This window comes from Akebia trifoliata, chromosome 12 (assembly GCF_017979445.1).
Source record: "Akebia trifoliata isolate Shusen 1 chromosome 12, ASM1797944v1, whole genome shotgun sequence".
NCBI classification, from domain to species: Eukaryota; Viridiplantae; Streptophyta; class Magnoliopsida; order Ranunculales; family Lardizabalaceae; genus Akebia; species Akebia trifoliata.
Window position 1 is genome coordinate 21,576,446 of NC_141386.1, and position 22,410 is coordinate 21,598,855.

Below are 22,410 nucleotides of genomic sequence, written 5' to 3' on the forward strand. Positions count from 1 at the left end.
TTTAACATTATTATTGGATATCGGGTTTGATTTATACATTGAGATTCTAGGTAACCAGTCTAGATTAAATAAAATTGAATTGCACCCAAAATTAGTAATAAATAATGATATTGATAAACACTTTTTAATGTAGTTAGGCGGAGATCAGGTTAGGATAGCAATAATGGTTGTAAGGTACCCTTGCAGCCAGTATTGCTTTAGTCCAATTAGTCTTACTAAGTTAGTAAGGGTTTCACTCTCATTAAGGGTCCTTGGACTCACCTTGTGGCATCCAAAAATATGATCTGATGCTTCTAGAGGAAACAATTCTATAAACTATTTAAAAATAAATAAAAAAGAAGAAAAAACTCTAAAAGAAGTTATTCATTTCAATAGAATTGGGAGTTATGGGGAAGTTTAGGTAGCCGTCCATTTCCAAAACCTTGGATCGAGTTTAAAAGAAATTATATTTTTTATATATGAGTTTTTCGAAGAAACTTAGTGAACTGTGATGTTGGATTGCTGATGTGGTAATCTATTTGAGCAAAATGATCCATAGTAAGGCTTAAAATCTTTCTTACTATCGTAGTAAAGAAAATGTTTCTCTTATTGCTTTATGGTCAAAGATATTTTTGAGTTTCAAACTCTTCCATTTTCCAATCCCATTATTGCACCTCTTCCCACTGATCTAAGCTTAGATTACTAAGGCTACAACTTTTAGAAGGCTCTATTTTTGAAAATGATGATGATGACAAAAATAAAGTGAGAGAAGTACAGGTAAAGTTTTTGATTTGACGAGATCGTATACACGGGCGGAGTAGGATTTTGTTTACTTGGGGGCAGCCAAGACACTTAAAAATATAAAACTTCTTGTTGGGAGAAATAGAGATGGATAATAGCATATAAATCTTGTAAGTGTTAAAAATTCTTGTGGAGCCAACCACTCATGATCATCCTACCCTTGTCACGCAGCCTCACCACCATCTTCAGTCGCCCTGTAAAATTTTGAAGAATAGTTGCTCCATTCAAATAGTTAGGGAGGCTTGGCTCTAACCATGATAGCATTTGGAGAGAAGGATAGTCTCATCTTTGGGAGATTTAGATATACCCCCGTCAACGTTTTGGTGAATATTTGAGAGATCCTGTTACTTTTTCAAACCAATAACTTGCCCTCCTTGAATTCGATCTTTCCTTAAAGATTAATTAAAATAATCAATCTAAATACTTCATCATTACTTTCAGCTATCCAGTCTTTATTTTCTTCACAAAACTAGTCATCTTCTAACTTTTTGAGCAAAATTGTTATCCTCATAATCAACCTTAAGAGATTATTTACTTTAACCTTCAAACCCTAAGATCAAATATAGGGTTTTTCGAGAAGTAAAAAGACTGGAATTTTGAGAACTGAGATTTTTGTTGTTTTAAAATGAGAGTTACTATCGCCACACCAACTTTTACCAACGCCACACCAGATGTGTGTATATTCTCTGTAGACACCCCATTTTTGCATCCGCCTGATTAATCAACTCGTCAACCCGATCGCAAGGATTCCCAATGATGGATGTGTATTCCATTGCTTTACTTTGTTACCAGATTTGTTTCAGAAATCCAGATGAGGTATCTCGAATTGACAAAACCTTAGAAACCACACTACGCTAGGAAAAGTACGACCCCAGAAACATAGAAATCATCATCTTGCAGACCAGAAAGAAACTTCACGATAAAAATCACTAAAAATTACAAAATTACCAAAATATCCCTAACCTCAAAACAACCCTAGAGCCTACATTACGCTTAGGAAAACTCTCTCGAACCCATAAAATAACAAATCGGAACCAAATAAATCATTTCACCAATTTTAACAAAATTTGACAAAATTACGAAAATGCCCCTCATAAAGTTCACAACCATTTCACACAAAAAATTTCATAAATAACAAAAACTAATATTTCCATTGAATTCCTTACGAAAAACCGATTCTAAAACATCCTCGAACATTAAAAACCGACTTAAAATGTGAAAAGTCCTCTCCGGGGGCAAAACGGTAATTTCACAATTTTCATGATAAAAAATTCCGAAATTAATAAATAAAACATTAAATTATTAAATTTAAACATTAATGAAATTAATTTAAAATTTTGAATCTAAAAAATCGATCAATCGGACTTTCGGGTAAAATTATTGAGGGTTCGTGGGATATTTCTTTAAGGACCCCTCCATTTGGGGGTCCAAAGAATTAAAGATATTTTAGAGGGGGGTTCTCCCAAAATTAAAAGTAAATCAAGCAAGACTGAAGTCAAGGTATTAAAGTCAATCAAGTGAGACTGAAGTCAAAATTAAAGTCAATTAAGCAAGACTGAAGTCAAAATATTAAAAGTCAATCAATTAAGACTAAAGTCAAAACATTAAAAGTCAATCAAATAAGACCAAAAGTCATAATAGAATTATAATTGATTAATAACTCTATCTAATAGAGTTCTAACTTAAAAATAATTCTACCTAAAACAATTCTAATTAAAACATAATTCTACCTAAAACAAGTCAAATTAAAACACAACTCTAATTAAAAGATCTCTAATTAAATATTAACTCTATCCAAATCAACCCCTAAAAAAACATCTATAAATAGAGGTGCTCACACCCTATTTTCGTATCAAATTATAAACCCTAAGAAAAGTAGGTCTAGAAGCTCCCCTAGCCCCCCATAAACCCTAGTTTTGGAGCCCCAACTCCTTAGCTAACATCCCTCCTTCAATTTTAGTCCAGAAAACACCCAAAAGCCTTCTAAAAACACCCCCAAATCCTCAACGAACTTGAAGAGTTCAGATTCAAAAACAAGGAGATACCTTGCCTCGGAGATCCGAAGTCAAATCCGGAAAATAGAACGAAGCAAGGGAGCACGGTACAAGGAGTTCTTTTTGTCAGATCTGAGGGAACCAAATCCTTGCCATCGGAAAGGTAAATTTTTATTTTTATTTTCTATTTTTATCTAGGTTTTAGCAATGTAATCTACTTGGGAATTTAGTAGAGACCGGCTTTGGCCGGGCGGGATTGGTGCCTAACACCTTCCAATCCCGTAACATGATCCCCGAATTCAGTTTTCTTGGTTTTAGATTAGTTTTTATCCGTTTAGAGTCATTGTTCGGTTCCTAGACCGTAATAACTAGGTGGCGACTCCCAAACCTCAAGGGTCAAAAGCGGATCCGCGGATCGAGGGCGCTTTCAGTGGCGACTCCACTGGGGACATTGAGGATCAGACTTGAAAAACCCCAAGTATGGGAACATTGCCAATGACCTAGTTTTTTTTTTAGTTTTAGTTGATTCTATTTAATTGCTAGTTGGTTAATTCTTAGTGTTCGTTTATCTGATTTTTTTTTTCGTATGTTGGTGGGTTTAACCATTAATTTCGGTTCAACTTTGAATACGTTATTCTAGTTTTTATATTGGGGGGGGGGGGTCCAATCATTAATTTCGGTACGGTTGTGGTCATGTTAATCTGGCATGTTATTATTCTTATATAGTTCAGTCAAGAGTCACTTAGGGTGACTTTAAATAATAATACAAAATTTCAAGGGATAATTATTGAGGATGGAACAATGAAACGAAAAGGATTTTTTTTATTTATTATTTTAAGGAATGTCGATCTGTGTTTGGAAAACAAAGGATTTTTTTTTAAAGGGGAAAAAAGGAAGCATGTTCGATATTTAACTTTTTTTTAGTTATTTTTTAATTTCTTTTAAGATGTTTTTATAGGCAATATATGCTGCCCTTTGGCAGTATACAGAATTTCAAAGGAAAAAATTAAAAAAAAAAAAAATATATATTTCAATTTCTGTCAATAGCAACTTGAGATGGTGTGGCTTTAGTATAAGTCATTTTGAACTATTTAAAATCTAATGATTTTCAATGGGGTGCCGATAGTGAAGTTCGTTGGTTTTTGTTTTTTTCAGTATTTTAAGAGAACCGAATATATCTCTTCGTCCCCATTTAGTTCTGTCGTTCTCAGCAGACTGAAGAACTCTGCTCTTCGAGAATTCCAAAACCGATCGTTGTTTCCGTGAAACTCGAACGGACGATCGAGTTTGTTGAACCCTTCACCACTTGATCGAACGAGAACGATGGATTGAAGATCAAGCAGGGAATACGATCTGCTGCGTGAGATGAGATGCTCGATGGAAATCAGAGATCACTCAATGTTGATCTTCCCCATGCGTTTTGTTTCAGTCGAACATCGTTTTCCAAGTAGTTGTGGAGTTTTCTCCGATCATTCTTTTCATTACCAAGCGGTTTTGACTCCGATTTCGAACGCGAGTTTTCGACTCCGATTTCCACATAATCGTCATTAGAGAATTTCATGAAGAGATCTCTCTCATCACAGCGCTGAAATGGCGAATAATCCGTCGAAAAATCCCATGTTGCATGCTGATCTCGACGCTGGTATGCTGTTATAGGCTGATCTCGACGATTAGCCTGCTGTTCTAAGCTGATCTCGACGACTAGCCTGCTGTTATAGGCTGATCTCGATGATTTCACCTGCTGATCTCGACGATTTAACCTGCTGATCTCGACGTTAAGCTGGTGATCTCGACGTTGAGCTCGACGTTGAGCTGCTGTTGAGCTCGACGTTATCCTACTGTTTTAAAACAGCAAGGCCGATCTCGACATGTGCCGGATGAGTTCGATTATTGGCCGCGGCATATAATCTGTCTCACAAAATTGTCTTGGGTTTTTTTTAAGATCAATTTGTTTTCTAAAAAAGGGGGAAAATCAAAATAAAAAAAATAAAGAGTAGAAAGTTTTTTTAAAAAAAAGGGAAGTTTAAAAAATAATGAAATCAAATTTTTTTAATGTTGCTAATGGCAACATATGCTCAGGTTGGTTTGTTTCTTGAATTTCCTTGATTGGGCTCAACTTATTTAAAAAAAATAAAAAAAATAAAAAAAAATGATGAACAAAGCCATCCTCTTTATTTCATTGATCATTATTATACCCTTAATTCGAAATTCTTAGAAATTTTGAATTATTTTTGGTCGCCCCAAAATAATCTTGATTGGACTATAAAATTTATCAAATCATTGCGATGATCGGGTCTAATTGATTGCCACATACCATATATGTGCATGTTTAAATCGTGAAGCGGACCATATTATTAATTCATGATAATTGCCTATTTAATATGCCATAATATCATTGGGAATGCATGTTTGATGTTGGTCATAATGTTGATCATGATTAAATGTTTATGTGATTGGAATGGTGCTTATATCCATATAATTCATGTTATAATGATTGGTTTGATTAGGTCATGGGCCCATTTGTTTGAAAAGGCCCCGGGCACACCCCACCCTACTTTGCACACACCACATGCACGTTTACCGCTTTACTCACTTACACGTCCCATTTAGCCAACGTGGCACTAGTGCGTGGCCCGGTCTCTTCGGAGATGCGACGTCATTCATGAAACCCACAACTCTAGTCACGTACCTTAGGGTATATCGAACTGGGGCATCAACACCGTCTGATCAGGTGATTCTGAGAGACATATTGATGCACCCATGCTGGGGTGACCTGAGCTTTTGTCCTATTGTAAGCCACACAGTCACATGTCCCGATTGCCAACGTAGTACTAGTACGTGGTCGGTCCCCTCGTGGGATGCCAAACCATTTATGAAAGCTACAACTCTTGACTCGTACCCGTAGGTATAAAAGGTAATCTAAGTATATCAATTGCACTTCTTGGTCAAAACCGGTGCCTAAGCAAGATCTTGCCCCGCTGTACCCTACTATACGAGGGGGATAGACTATGTCTATTCTAGACGAGAGGTATTTAAGTGGGCCCTTGCTCAGCATTGTGCGCCACCTCTCAACTGGAGATCAAACTGGCTGTTTTTGACTTCAGAGAAGTGAATTGAGGTTTTAGATTATCACCTATATGGTATATCAAACCAAGTCACCACGTATCGAAAGGTATATAGGTGTGCTTGGGCAAGAGTGGCCAGATAAAAATGCATTGCACGTAGTAAGCCTAGAGTCTAGAAACCTTCCCAGTAGGTCACGACTCGAACTTATCGTGGGTGTTCCCGGATTGTTTATTGAATGAATGCATGTGATTAATGAATGCATGTGAATGATGTGAATGATGAAATCTGAGTGCATAATTGATCTCAAGGATAAAAATGTTGCTTTTGAAAAGTAAAATGGGTGCACCGATCCAATAAAAAAAATCCATTCTTTTACAATAATGACCCAGTCCATCCCGATCCAACAATCATGATGGACCGGGCCAGTTAAATGGAAATCGAATTTTCAAAGAAGAAAAAGAAAGTATTTTCTAGGACAAAATGTTTCCCAAAAGAAGTGTTTTCCAGAAAAAGTGTTATTCTCTAGAAAAAAATGTTTTCTAAGAAAAAAATGTTTTTTAGAAATATTTTCCAAGAGAAAATATTTTCCAAATAAAAATTATTTTTCAAAGGAAAAAATGTTTTCCAGAAGAAAATGTTTTCCAAAAGAAAAGAAAATGAAGGAAAAATGATTTACAAAAGATATATATTTGCATGAAAAATTATTGAAATATGTTTGAAGTTATTATTCAATGAAAACATTATTTGTCAATATTTTTCTTTTGAATAATCATTAAATGAATGAACTTTTTAATGGATTGGTGCACAAAATTCAATAAAATCTCAAGGTTCATTTAAAATGTTATCAAGGGGGTGACACTGAAATTGGTAAATTCACCTTCAAAGAGGTTTAAGGGTTATCATTGTATCTAAGCTCAATCGTCCATCGTCAAGATAAGGTTGTAAATCCGGTTAGTTAGAATAAACGTCAATATCAAGTCAACAGTCAGAAATGACCTCAAAATTTCTCAACATCATCCAGTTATTCTTTGAAAATCATAGTGCTTCAATCCTACCGGTTGTAAGCAATGTCTCAGTTCTCATCAGGCCCGTTTTGGGTAGTCTTGAGTTTTCATGAGTCATTTGGGTTAGCTCGAGTCCTTTTTTCTAGTAAGATCATGTCTTCCTTAGATTGAGTCTACTCTTTCTTATTGAGTCAAGTTAGTTCGTCGAGTCTATAGAGGTGTCTGTTGTCCCATCTGAAATTAATCGGATAAAGGAAATTTTGAATACCTCGAGCGCATTAACGAATTAACTAATAATTTGATAGATTTCATTTCTGAACAAGAAGATAAGAGTCGGGCTCAACCTTTAATCAAGAAAGGAAAGGTCTTTGACCTTGAAACAAAAAATAATTCCTAAAGAGATTCAAATAGAAACCATCTTATCCCTAAAGGAACACGAGGAGATAATGAATTTACTTAGAAATTTCAAAAGACTTGTTCGTGTGATCATATGAGGGTATGTTAGGTACAAGCTTGGGTGTTGTTTAACACGGAATAGATACTCGTCTATATCGATGGAATCAAAGAAGATGTTATAAAATGTATCAGCACTACATCTTGAGTTTCAAATCACATATTATCAGTCGATATAAGGGTACCTTTTGAACTGATATCTGATAATGGGTCGTACTTCAAAGCATAAATCATTACTCTATGTTTAAAGTTGAAGATCCGGAAGCACAAATCATCCCCCTACCATCCTCAGATCAATGGAACGGTTGAAGCAGTTATTAAGAGTTTCAAGATAATCATCAAGAAAATGTGTTAATCACACTGGGATTAGTTAGAAAAATTACCATTCACACTAGGGGCACATTATACTTCAATGCAGTCCTCTATTGGAGATATTCCCTACTCTCTAGTATATGATATGGAAGCAGTTTTGCTAGTTAAATTGGAAATCCTGTATTTCAAGGTCTTGATGGAAAGTCAGTTGTCAGAAGCAGACTGAGTTCGCCAACGGTATGAAAAGTTAAATTTGATCGAAGAAAACGAGTTAAAGTCCTATACCATGTGCAAGTTTATCTAAGAAGAGTCACCTGTGCATTTGACAAAAAGGTCAAAGCTCATCATTTACAAGTCAAGGATTTAACTGTTAGACTTCAAAGAAAATTGAACACTCCTCCTCGACTATAGGAGAAAGTCTGAACCTAATTGGAGAAATTCATTCATTAAGGAAATATTGTCTGGAAAAGTCGTCAGACTTCAAGATCATGATGGAAGTGAACTACCAGAGTCAACTAACCTTGATCGAATCAAATGGTACTACATTTAAGGAGGCCATCTTTGGCCGAATCAATTTTCTTACTACCCAGTTCATTATCTCCTTTCTCAGCACTTTGCAGCCTTTTAAAAAAAAATGATGCCCTTTTCTTTCTCAGCCCGATCACCTAACCTAGGGGAGGGAATTTCGAACTACGTTTTGGTCTGATCCCAAAATTTTGGGGTACGTAGGCAACCTGAGAAGTCATTTCAGGCCCGACCACATCAAAATAAATAAAAAAATCTATTTCCCCACACAAAAAATCAAAAAATCAAAGAAAATTCAAAAGAAAAAGAAATTCAAAGTGGGAAAGAAAATTTAAAGAAAAAGAAATAACTTAAAAGGAAATGCCACACAAGGGGCATTTGGGTTTTTGAGCCTCAAAATCCTTTTCTTTTTATACCCAGTCCTAAGCTTACCCATGAAAGTCCTCCTAAGTACCGTGCGAGAAGTCAAGGAAGATAGCAAAGCATGATTAGACAGCAACTCCATAAGTTGAGAAGAGAAGAAGAAGATAAAAAATGATGAAGCCTGCTAAGTTGAAAACCCGGAAAGGGCGACTTAGGCAAAAATTAAGGCAAGCTCGCAATGTTGAAAATCTGAAATGACAACTTTGGCAACAATCAGAGCAAAGAAAAAAAAGAGCTCGCTAGATTGAAAACCTGAAAAGGCGATCTAGGCAAAAGCTAGAGCAAGCTCGCTAGATTGAAAACTTGAAAAGGCGATCTAGGCAAAAGTTAGAGCAATAAAGAAAAATAGAAGAAAATCCCAAGCTGAGAGCGGTCCGAGCTGAAACATCAGAAGTCCGAATAATCAAGTTCAATACTTAGCTTAAACCAGGCATAGACTCAGAAGCCACAAGTATCTTGTCTACGATCGATCTGAAAATGTTTACTCCCCCAAGTGAACCAAGGGAGATAAGGGTGACTTCTATGATGAATTTCGAAAGGAAATAATTTTGTACTCTTGAGCCTGACTCAAAATCTTTAATAAAATTAATCAAAATTAAGAGTTGAGTCTTTATTGCGCTTGTGGTAATCAATTATTTCAAACCTTCATACAAGGGGCATTTTCTTTCTTCTTTAATGTAACTTTTCCCCTTTATACTAGGGGCATTTTTTTTAATTTTTGCATGATGTGTTCAATTATCTTCAATGCCACGTACATTGTCAAACTAGAGGCATTTTGTCTTCGAGCAATGTTAATCCTAAAAAATAATAGGAACCCCAAACCTAAGGTTACCCTCTTGATAACAGTTTTTTCGAAAAACTTTTGAGGGTCAAAAGAAATAAAAACTCATGTTTTAAATTCATAAAACTTTTTGATACATCCTTGAGGTTCAAACAAAAGCATTTTGGATCTCACATAGGAGATATGGCATTCTTTCGTTCTCCAGGTTCTTTTTCCAGATCCAATCATTCTTGGAATCGATCATTTCTCTTCCAAATTCAGTATCTTCCAAATTTATTCAATTCACTCTGATCAGTCTTTTCCAAATTCATTCATTCTTTCCCAAAAGTCCTTCGTTCTTTTGCCAATTTTGCTCAGTTGCCGCCAAGGGTTATCTTGGATTTTGCTCAGTTGCCGCCAAGGGTTATCTTGGATTTTGCTCAGTCTCCGCCAAGGGTTATCTTGGATTTTGCTCAGTTGCCGCCAAGGGTTATCTTGGATTTTGTTCAGTCTCCGCCAAGAGTTATCTTGGATTTGGCTCAGTTGCCGCCAAGGGTTATCTTGGATTTTGCTCAGTCTCCGCCAAGGGTTATCTTGGATTTTGCTCAGTTGTCGCCAAGGGTTATCTTGGATTTTGCTCAGTCTCCGCCAAGGGTTATCTTGGATTTTGCTCAGTCTCCGCCAAGGGTTATCTTGGATTTTGCTCAGTTTCCGCCAAGGGTTATCTTGGATTTTGCTCAGTCTCTGCCAAGGGTTATCTTGGATTTTGCTCAGTTGCCGCCAAGGGTTATCTTGGATTTTGCTCAGTCTCCGCCAAGGGTTATCTTGGATTTTGCTCAGTTGCCGCCAAGGGTTATCTTGGATTTTGCTAAGTTGCCGCCAAGGGTTATCTTGGATTTTGCTCAGTCTCCGCCAAGGGTTATCTTGGATTTTGCTCAGTTGCCGCCAAGGGTTATCTTGGGTTTTGCTCAGTCTCCGCCAAGGGTTATCTTGGATTTTGCTCAGTTACCGCCAAGGGTTATCTTTGATTTTGCTCAGTCTCCGCCAAGGGTTATCTTGGATTTTGCTCAGTTGCCGCCAAGGGTTATTTTGGATTTTGCTCAGTTTTCGCCAAAGGTTATCTTGGATTTTGCTCAGATGCCGCCAAGGGTTATCTTGGATTTTGCTCAGTTATCGTCGAGGGTTTTCTCGAAATTTTACTCAAATTATGCCCAGTTTATGCTCAGTCTATACTCAATTTATGCTCAGGTTTTACTCAGTTTCACACAGTGCACACACTTGCACATTTGCATTTTTTAGTCAGGGAGAATTCTCTAAAATTCAAGGATCTGACACCGTCAGTGAGAGTTTGCGCTCAAGGACCTGACAACTTTTTAATTCGGGGGGAGCTTTACCCTCAAGGATCCGAACACCTTGACGAATTGCTAAATCAGGCTGCAAAATGAACCGTCACTAGCTTTGGCATTCAGATATCGCACTATCTACCAAAATAGATTTGCTATCTAGTTTGCTTCAACCCTCTGTCAAAGAGGGGCATCTGTAGACACCCCATTTTTGCATCCGCCTGATTAATCAACTCGTCAACCCGATCGCAAGGATTCCCAATGATGGATGTGTATTCCATTGCTTTACTTTGTTACCAGATTTGTTTCAGAAATCCAGATGAGGTATCTCGAATTGACAAAACCTTAGAAACCACGCTACGCTAGGAAAAGTACGACCCCAGAAACATAGAAATCATCATCTTGCAGACCAGAAAGAAACTTCATGATAAAAATCACTAAAAATTACAAAATTACCAAAATATCCCTAACCTCAAAACAACCCTAGAGCCTACATTACGCTTAGGAAAACTCTCTCGAACCCATAAAATAACAAATCGGAACTAAATAAATCATTTCACCAATTTTAACAAAATTTGACAAAATTACGAAAATGCCCCTCATAAAGTTCACAACCATTTCACACAAAAAATTTCATAAATAACAAAAACTAATATTTCCATTGAATTCCTTACGAAAAACCGATTCTAAAACATCCTCGAACATTAAAAACCGACTTAAAATGTGAAAAGTCCTCTCCGGGGGTAAAACGGTAATTTCACAATTTTCATGATAAAAAATTCCGAAATTAATAAATAAAACATTAAATTATTAAATTTAAACATTAATGAAATTAATTTAAAATTTTAAATCTAAAAAATCGATCAATCGGACTTTCGGGTAAAATTGTTGAGGGTTCGTGGGATATTTCTTTAAGGACCCCTCCATTTCGGGGTCCAAAGAATTAAAGATATTTTAGAGGGGGGTTCTCCCAAAATTAAAAGTAAATCAAGCAAGACTGAAGTCAAGGTATTAAAGTCAATCAAGTGAGACTGAAGTCAAAATTAAAGTCAATTAAGCAAGACTGAAGTCAAAATATTAAAAGTCAATCAATTAAGACTAAAGTCAAAACATTAAAAGTCAATCAAATAAGACCAAAAGTCATAATAGAATTATAATTGATTAATAACTCTATCTAATAGAGTTCTAACTTAAAAATAATTCTACCTAAAACAATTCTAATTAAAACATAATTCTACCTAAAACAAGTCAAATTAAAACACAACTCTAATTAAAAGATCTCTAATTAAATATTAACTCTATCCAAATCAACCCCTAAAAAAACATCTATAAATAGAGGTGCTCACACCCTATTTTCGTATCAAATTATAAACCCTAAGAAAAGTAGGTCTAGAAGCTCCCCTAGCCCCCCATAAACCCTAGTTTTGGAGCCCCAACTCCTTAGCTAACATCCCTCCTTCAATTTTAGTCCAGAAAACACCCAAAAGCCTTCTAAAAACACCCCCAAATCCTCAACGAACTTGAAGAGTTCAGATTCAAAAACAAGGAGATACCTTGCCTCGGAGATCCGAAGTCAAATCTGGAAAATAGAACGAAGCAAGGGAGCACGGTACAAGGAGTTCTTTTTGTCAGATCTGAGGGAACCAAATCCTTGCCATCGGAAAGGTAAATTTTTATTTTTATTTTCTATTTTTATCTAGGTTTTAGCAATGTAATCTACTTGGGAATTTAGTAGAGACCGACTTTGGCCGGGCGGGATTGGTGCCTAACACCTTCCAATCCCGTAACATGATCCCCGAATTCAGTTTTCTTGGTTTTAGATTAGTTTTTATCCGTTTAGAGTCATTGTTCGGTTCCTAGACCGTAATAACTAGGTGGCGACTCCCAAACCTCAAGGGTCAAAAGCGGATCCGCGCACCCCGCGGATCGAGGGCGCTTTCATTCTCACATAAGAATTGGTGTGGCATTAGTAAAAGTTGATGTGGCAATAGTAGCTCTCTAAAATTATGTGTTGAGCTGATGAAGCAATGGCATGACGCCATGTGTATTGAAAAAAAATCGATAATTAAATTCTCAAAAATTTTCTCTCCTCTACCCAATCAATCTTACTTTTTTAAATACATGTGGCATCAAGCCATTGGATCAATAGCTTAGCACATAAATTTCTAAACTAACAAATCTTTGTTCATGTTTAGATTACACTTCATCCTTTTTACAAGAAATCATATTTACAACTTCATCCTCACATTTTTTTAATTGTTGTTTAAAACACCACCGGCTCCTAATCAAACTGTGCATACAACACAACATGTTTATTTTCCAATCGAACCATGCCACTTAGACACCGTTCCTATCTATTGGGACGGGACACCGTTCTATCACTACAAAATTTTGGGTATTTAGCGGCAAAATTTTAGCCATGGCCATAATTCCAGTCACTAAAGCTACTGTTTTTCACTTAACCATCCTACTCCCTACCTACCAAATCATTTTTAGAAAAATTCTCGAAACCCTTCACGTAAAAATTACCAATTTGATTCGGATTCGAATGTCTCTCTCTGCTCTCTCTATCTTCTCCTATAATGGCGAAAATTAGTTGAAGACGATCGTCTCTCTCTGCTCTCTCTGCATCTTCGTCGAAAACGAACGTCTTGCTTTGCTTCTTCTCCTCTAATGGTGAAAATCTCTCTGCATTTTCTCCTCTAATAGCGAAAATTTGTTGAAAAGGTATCTTCTCTCTCTCTCTCTGTGCATGTATATGCTCATTTGATTAAATGAAACCAGTGGAACCACAATCCCTAAAGAAGTTGAACTTCAAATCCTTAAAAAGAGCTCTCGATCTCTTCTCCCCCATCTATGGCTACCTCACACCTTCAAATCCCGAGAGGTGATGTTTTTTCTCTGTAATTCCTCTCTTTGAATTATCTTCCTTGTTCACTCAACCTCTTTCTTTTTCTCGTACCGATTCAACAAATTTTTTTAGGGATTTGTTCTACTATTTGATGACTGCGTTTGTTTAAGACCTTTTTCATTGTTTAACTGGATCTGATTTTAATGTAAGTACTAATTTCATTCTTTGTTCTCTGTTTCAGTAAAAAAATTCAGACCAGTTACAAGGTTAGTGATCTTTTAAGTACGTGTCACTTTAATTGTTCTTTATTACTGCTGAGTGTTCCTCATTACTGTTTGATAGATCTATTAAATTGTCAAAAATGTTTCTGGGGTGCATGAATTTCTCAATTTTAGTTGAATAATATGTAGTTTGAGTTCGGTAGGATCTTATCGTACTAAAAGGAATATTTTTTTTCTACGAAGAAGTGATTTGGTAAAATTTGTAGGATACATTAAACCTGGCTCGTTACATGTGTGATAAAAAACCTTCTCTCTTGTTGACCTCGGCCAATAAGACTTGTTTTTTAACTAAATTTCGTTTATTTTTTGGAACAGAATCACAATAAAAAAAACTAGACTTGTTTGAACCAGTTTTGATTAGAGTCAAAATCGAATTGACTCACTGTGTGCATTGATTCTGTTATACTATATATGTTAAATTATTTATAAATCAGTACTTTTGGGATCTGTTTGGAGTGATATGTAGAAACCATTGTTCTTAGAATATGTTTGTTAGTGATTCTCCTTAAGCATTGTTTGGTTTCAAAACTTATCCATGAGGGAATCAAATAAAGTAAAGACCTCTTTGTGCATGGAACAATAATCTATTTTGCAAAGGAATGAGTATTTCTCTAGATTGAATGAGTATTGTACCTAAATAGAACCTTCAAGTATGGACTGAATAAACTTTGATCCTTCATTGGTTACTCCCTACCTTCCTCTTTGGTTTCTGTTTTATATGCTTGGGTAATTTTGGATTAATAGACTATCTCTTATACAGTGTTTGTGTGACCATTCTAATTTGAAAATATCAACATATTCAATTTTTTTCCATCATTTAACCGTTTCATAGAATGCCAATCTATATTATTGTGGATCTGCCTTGTTGCTAAAATAAAATTGTTGATAAAAGAATAGCTAAAGTTAATAGTGGGCCATTGTGATATAGTTGATAGAAGTAAGACTATTGATTCTTATCAGATTATGAGAAGAAACAATTTCCTGTATAATTTAATAATGCTTAATGTAAGTTAGCTAAATGACTTGCATTTGGATTTGCAGATGAAGTAGAAGAACAACTAAATTTATTGCAAGAACTAGTACCAGATTGGATTTGGGAGAAAGTGGCATCTAGCAGGGATCTTCTGGTTTGGTAAGTTGGGTAAAAAGTTGTTAACTTGGTTGTTGAATATAAGTGATTATTGTAGTTTGAAGCAGTGTTAAATGTTTACTTTGTGTGGGTGCATTTTGCAGCATCAATAAGATGTCTTGTCTAGAATTGATACAAAAAAGACTCGCAGATGCTGTGTAAAAAGGGAGTGCTTTAACTGATTGATACAAAGAAGCTAATAATAATACAACAAACAAGTTTATGCACTATTCATTCAAACAAATGGAGAGACATTTTTAACAAAAGCAAGTTCTCCCTTTGAGTATGTATATATTATTATTAGAGGAAAATCTAATTCATTGCATATTGTTTCTTATTTATATGTTTCAAATAAATGTTGGTTTATTAACATTTGGAATAGTAAGGAAAGCTATTCTAGTTTGTAACATTTGGTTTCCAAGTAAATGTTGTTGTTAGTCCGTTTTAGGAATCAAGATGGCTAATTGTACCCACTTTCTTAAGATACCCATCAAAAAGTAGAATTACCTAAATGCACTTACTGAATAAATCTGTTTTAACATCTATTGCTCAGTGCATCAATGAAAAGGTACTTCTTTATTCTTTATTCATTGGATCTTTCCAAAATCAGATCTAAAAATATTTCAAAGTTGGCATATCCATGCCTTTTTGCAAAGAGAGAATTTTGTGGCTCTAACCCCTTTTTTCAAAGTTTCCTTATTCATTGTTTCCACTCTCTTTGATTTTCTACACATTTGATTAATCGAAGTTATCGCAAAGAACACATTATTTTATTCTTTGATCTCACCAAAGCTGCTTATGTGCATTTGGTTGTAATTTTTGTGACCATGTATGTTGTGTATGGTATGGGGTAGACTGAGACAATAAGACTTTTTTTCTTCAACAGGTGCTACTACTACGGGTTTCTACTTCGATCATGTCTTGGAATCACCAATCACCTTCAGGTATAGTTCGATTACGTTAAACTTAAAGATTTGAATATGAACAATTAATCAAAATATGATGTATTCCTGATCCATTCATATTTCCACTACAAAAAAATGGCTATTTTGGAACAGGAGGATGAAACGGATTTTGGCCGTTTCTAATAAGAAATGGTTTTAAACCGTTTTTCTGTTTGAGGAGCCATTTTGAAATCACCACCCGTTGGTTTTAACCCGAACCAGACTGAAGAAATCCTGAAATCGTCCCCATTCTCTCGTTTTAACGAGAACGAAAGATGGAAGACAGAAATAGTTGATCGAGGGAGCTAGATCGAGAGGAAAGGGGAGGTGATCTGCGAAAATCCATTCGTCTCTCAATGTCGATCGGTTCTTCGTCTAAGATCTACGAAACCTAAGGTTTGGATCGTCAAAATCTCCTCGTCTCTCAGGTGAGATCTTGCTTTCTTTTAATTTTCTTTTCGATCTATCATTTTTTATGATTTTGGAACTATTATCGATTCTTAGTTAGATCTGATTTGATTTGCTAGTTTTCGGTTGAGATCGTTGCATTTCTGAGGTGGAATTCCGATCGATGTAGGGTTTAATGTCTTGTTTGATCTTTTAAGAATATTTTTTGTTTCTTTACTTAGGGTTTTTGCTAATCTCTTGCTTGCTTAGCAACTCAGAAAACCAACCCTATCAATTGGTTTTCCAACACAGAATTCCAGCTCAATAGATTTGGGTGGCATGGCATAGTAGGCCTAGAGGGCATGCAGTCCTCTTGGATTTGGGGATTTATAACTCTTGGAACCCCACGTGAATCATTGCAAGCTAAATACTCTTCTCTCTGCCAAATGATCTTTGCAAGCTAAATACATTAGGATACATTGAAGAATCTAAGTTTTTCAAGGTAGAAATGTCATACCCTTTAATTCTCTCTTTATCTCTTCTTCTATCTTTGTTTTGTTATTTTTTTTTCTTCATTATTATTATTATTTAAAAAAAAAAAAAACTTTTTAGCCTTTTTAAGTCTCTGATTCTACTTTAGAAAATTTTCTTGACATTCCCTTTGTAGGGTTAGTTCATATAATCAGTTTTATGTAAGATTCTATGAAATGTCCCATCATTTTAGTTGGACTTTTCAGATCATCCCACAGTAGAGAGGCCTTCCATCAAAACAGATTTCCTAGGGATCTGTACTAATCATCTAGATAGTAGTGAACCTTTTTTTTTTTCTAGAGATATGTTTTCTAGGGAATCCGTGGAGAGCTTCAATCCTCTTTATTTTTTTTGTAATTTTTTTCCTTCATATTCTAATACTTTTTGTTCATTAAGACGTGAAATATATTTCACTGTTATGAGATGGTCCTTCAATCTAAATGTGGATCATCTGACATTGGAGTAAATTCAGTGTCCATTGTGTGTACCCAAGCCGTGTCAAAAGTCTTGAACTCTTTGATTGATGGACACATGAGCCACGTTGTGGCAATACAATTTATAATGATTCACGTGGGGTTCTTAGTGTCTTTCACTATCTCAATTCATTTTTTTTTTATTTTTATTTTCTCTTTCTCTTACTCAGCCCTCAATTGGGCAAGTGGGTATAGGCATGGCACAGTAGGCCTAGAGGCACACGTTGAGAGTGCGCCTAAAAGCAGAACTTGAATGGAAGCAAGGAATTTGATCTCACTATATTTGCTACAGGTTGTCGGACTGCACCATGTGGTAGTGCTTCCATTTATTAAAGAAGTAGCTTAGATACTCTGAGCAATGTGACAATGTGCAATCTGCTCATCCTACACATTATTCTGAATGAATTGCTTACTCAAGAAAATTTTTATATCATGGCTCTTCTCTTCGTATATATATATGTTTTCATGTTTTCTTTGCTAATCTCATGTACAAGTCGAAATTTCTTAACATCATCACCTTCTTCTGTAGGTGATAAGCAAGGAGATTAAGGTCTACTTTGAGGCATGTGCTTTCTCTTGGAGGATCTTATTTGGAAGATGGTTGATCTAGTGACAAATCACCATTGACAGTCTACTATAAAATTGAAATCAGGTATAAGACCTTATACTACTATAATCTTGCAAAGCCATCTAAAAAGTCTATTTTTTAAACATGTTGAAGTAGAGCTAAAGTAGAGCCCATCATATTTAAGGGTTGAATCATGTTGCTGACTCATAGACATCAAGTGTTGTTTTGGAAGTGTCACTTGCAAAAAAATATGGGTAGATCATATTTTAGATGATGTTTGAGCTTTGTTTCTTGTTACCAATTGAGCTTTATATATATATTTTTCCTCACCGATGTATGTTGCCCATGTCTCTGATTACTGATTCGTCAATTGGTTGGTTGGTTAGCTATTCAGTTGGTATCATGCATTGTGATTGGACAGTTTCTATACTTTATGATTGCAACCAGTTGGGGCTAACATTCTTGAAACTTCATAGAAGTTTTGATTGATTAGTAGGAATAGAAAAACAATACTATGATTCCCACTCAAACATGTACCACTAAGAGAAAAAACTTTGATTTTTATCTGGAATGTTGTAGATTTTGTATAGAAGTATCTAGGATGGACTATCGAAAATGTAGAGTTCGCATTACAGGAAAATTGAATCATCCTATTTTGTTTGTTTCGATTGATAGAGGTGTTCGTAATGGCTTTTGAGTTTGATTCTGTTTTGGTCAAATTGTGGATGGTTTCGACCTCAAAATATGGTGATGTGGTTTCACTCAACCTGTTTGTGGCACTTCTTTGTCCTTGAAAGAGGGTTGGCACTATCCATCTTCCATATGGTAATTTATTGAGTTGTTATACAGAGCAATGACTTTTTATTAGAAATATACTTTTACTAAGTTAGGGTGTTTACTTTTCATATGTTTCTTCCTTATCTTATTTAAAAAATTATTGTATCATTTTTTTATAGGTTAAAATATCATATTATTATGCATGTGTATGAAAAGTATTGGCATTTTGGGCTTCTCAAACACGGCTTGAAAGAGCCTCTTCTTCTCTCCACTTTGCACATAACTATAAATCTTCTCAAACACAAAGTGCAGAATTTATTTGGTCTACAGTATTTCCACTTCACAATATAGAGTTTTGTCTTTTCTTTACTTTTTCATATCTTCAACTTATATTTCCTCAATGTCTGTTGGTGGATACAGGATTTGGTTCCCTGGGCTTAATGAAATCAGTATTGGTTCGTATCATCTTGACATCACTTTTTTTTTTTCTTTGTGATTTATATTAACTTCCGTGTTAATATGAATAATTACATTTGTTTTATGGTTATTATTGTTGTTATTGTATCTTTCATATGATAAAATTATTTTCCCCTTTCAAGCATCATATAGGTTTGGTGAAGAATGTGGAATATTACGAGACATGTTAGATCTCGTACTTCTCAACAGACCCAACAGCCTTCCGTTCAACAATTGACACCATTTGCCAGACATCAACAGTCTCAATAATCTTTGCACCAACAGCAAACACCAATAGTTAAGCAGCAACAGTCGCTATTGGGACAAAATAGTGTCCAAGATATAAGACAACAACTTAATTTGCGAAATAGTATTCCAGATTTCCATCAACAGAAGTTGGGCTCACAAAGTAGCAGCATTTCTAAATTACAGCAACAACCACATCATCATCAGGCATCAGGTTACTCATCCAGTAGGTCATTTTCTTTATGTTCTCATTTTTGTTTTTGTTGGTGGGAAATATGCGCCATCATAATGGCAATATATATATATATATATATATTTTTGATAATGGCAATATATTAAGGAAATACTGGTAGCATTTGGAATAACATTAAACATCTAAAAGCATTTTATTATTTATGTTCATGCATGTTACATAACAGAGACTTTAGTTCATCTCTTATGCATTATTTTACAGGGTTCCATTAAAAATGTAAACGAGGACATACACACCTCGAGTCTTTGTGGAACATAGATCGACAGACCCCAAAGATAAGAGTTGATGTAAGCTTATTGGTGACGTGGCCTGTGAGTTAGGCCAATTCTTGGTCACCATGGTACGTTAACCACGGTTCTTTAGCTTGATGTATGAGATTGTCTGGGTAGCATAAAAATAACTTGCTTGAAGTATTATAATTATTAAGGTTTATTCTTTATATTAGAATCTTCATTCCTATTCTTTATAAATGTGATGTAGGATGTATTTGAAGTGGACATCACCTTGAAGGATTGGATACTTGAATGCTTCAACGTAAAATGGAAGGACTACAAGTCTAAGTTGAAGAGGAAGCATTATATTCCCTTTGAAGATAACCTGAATGTGGCTAAGAGAAACTATCCATTGGATGTCAAGCAGATGGAGTGGGAGTGGCTCATCCGATTTTGGGAAAGTGATGTCGGCAAGGTACTAATCTACTCTGATATTTTTTCAGCAATGCCAACCTATGCATAATCAATATTTCTGAATTTTAAATTTGTTTCACTAAATGGTACCCTTTCTCACCGGTTAGTTGCCAACCCACTAACCACTCTTCTTATAATCCTTAGTTCCTTGGTTGATCAGGAAAACTTGCTTCAAACACTCTTTTGAAGGTGCGGAAGTTCATCGTAAGAGTATGCAATGTGGTGACACGAAAGAATTCTTTTATTGGTAATTACGGGCATTGTGGGGATATTAAAGAAGATAGGGAGGGACGGGAATGATGGCATTGCTTCCTTGTAAGCACTTGTGTTTGTGTAACGATTGTAAATGGTTTATCGATGCATTGTAATTTTGAATTTGTAAGTTTTGACTCATTGCAACTCTTTTTGTGTATAAATTAATGTGATAGAGAATCTCGATGTTCTCTATTTGGGTCTATTTTGACTGTGGGTAATAGGCAAGTAGGAAAAAATAAAAAAAATTAAATTTTAGATATCAATTTATGACAATTTTAGATATCGGTTTATAATCGATGTCTAAAATCTCAGACGTAGGACATCAGTTCTATAAAATCCGACGTCTCAAATCTTTTTGGGTTCACATGAAAACGTAGATTTGGAAGGGTTTTAAAGTTGTTCCAAATTTCGATATCTGGAACGGTTTTTAACCGTTCCAAATCCTGAAATATAGAACGGCTTCCAACCGTTTAAACTCATTAACGACGGCTCGATTGAAGACGGTCTGGAAACCGTTTCAGACTATATTAGGAACGGTTATAAACCGTTCCTAATGGCCATATTTGTTGTAGTGTTCATTTTTTATGAAACATTTGAATGGCTGAATCCAAGGATATGGTGAAGAACTTCACAAAATATAGATCTCTTCACCAATTGTGATTAATAATACCATTTGATGTATCCTCTTTTATGCTACCATCCTTTTTCCATCTAATATCACTGCTTTCTTGAATGATGATTTACAAGAAACTTGAATTTTTCCACTTGAGGAGATGTTGGCATGCATGAATTATGTCTTAAAAGTGCTAATTATTAGATGAAATAGGACACATAATGGACCAAGCATGCATAGTTAAAATAGTGTGGTGTCTAACATGAGTGTGGCATCCCTTTTAAAGTTCTTTTTTCTTTTTCTTTTTTGATAGATATAAAATTTGCTAATCAGATTAAAGGAAATAAAGGAGGTTGTATGGATATGCCTTAAGAAAAGCAAAAGCACAGAACAATACAAAAGCCGCAGCCTTACAAGCTCTGTTAATAGTATCTTGATTTTGAGATTATTTACATTTTTATCCCTGAAGATTTGTGAGTGGCATTATGATGCTTGAATTTTTCAATAGGTGATGCATTGGGTAGCTTAAAAGCCAACTTAATCGATACTACAAACGTCTTACAAAGTTGGGATACTACATTTGCGAATCCCTGCACATGGTTTCATATTACATGCAGCCTTGACAACAAAGTTATAAGGATGTACGTAAAAAATTGTCCATAACTTTTGCAAGATTAAATGCTTATGATTGGTATAGCATACATGATGGTGAATGTGATTATCTTCACATGTCTTGTTTTAGTGATCTTGGAAATGCGGGTTTGTCTGGTCAACTGACTGCACAACTTGGTTCACTTACAGATTTGCAGTACTTGTAACTATTGCTATATCCTACAAATGTTTGTGTGCTTTTCCCTTCATTTTTAGAATTCCTTGCATTTTCGTAGCAATTACTTGGACTCTATGTTTATGTTGATCTTTAAAAGTTCATATCCATTCCTTGTGCTGAAAGATATGGGAATCCTCTAAATTTAGGGTGAATAAATGCCGTATAAAAGTTCCTTTTACAAGATAGTTCTTCAATTATTTCAAAGGTGGGATGATAAATAATATGGGAATTTGTGGGTAAGTGTATTTACTTATCTTTGCTTGCTTTTCCATGTTAATACAAGCTTTTCCACAAGTACCGACTCCCCACTAGGTTTTCGAAAGATTTGCACGCTTAAGTTGGTATCGATTACTTCTTAGATGAAGTGCTCCTTGTCTACAAAATTGACTTAATATCTCTTCTATGGCTTTTGATGGGATTGAGCTAATAGCTTAATGGGGGACTGTTCATGGTGTCATAATAACTTACATG

The 22,410-nt window shown here is 35.3% G+C and overlaps 2 long non-coding RNA genes across 7 annotated transcripts; both read left to right on the forward strand.

The window, feature by feature from the left end:
- Positions 1-13,103: 13,103 nt before the first annotated feature.
- On the forward strand, positions 13,104-15,117 carry LOC147389062 (uncharacterized). Its single transcript, XR_015170822.1, has 4 exons — positions 13,104-13,387; positions 13,753-13,777; positions 14,834-14,924; positions 15,026-15,117. It is a non-coding gene; the product is annotated as an uncharacterized LOC147389062 (long non-coding RNA).
- Positions 15,118-15,805: 688 nt separating this feature from the next.
- Positions 15,806-20,686, forward strand: LOC147389063 (uncharacterized). 6 transcript variants are annotated; one of them, XR_015170820.1, is made up of 9 exons: positions 15,806-15,865; positions 15,980-16,293; positions 16,565-16,754; positions 17,786-17,908; positions 19,022-19,056; positions 19,211-19,529; positions 19,758-19,896; positions 20,037-20,243; positions 20,403-20,686. It is a non-coding gene; the product is annotated as an uncharacterized LOC147389063 (long non-coding RNA). The 6 variants fall into 6 exon arrangements; XR_015170821.1 differs by lacking the exon at positions 16,565-16,754 and having other exon boundaries at positions 19,201-19,529; XR_015170817.1 differs by lacking the exon at positions 16,565-16,754 and having other exon boundaries at positions 19,211-19,533.
- Positions 20,687-22,410: the final 1,724 nt, after the last annotated feature.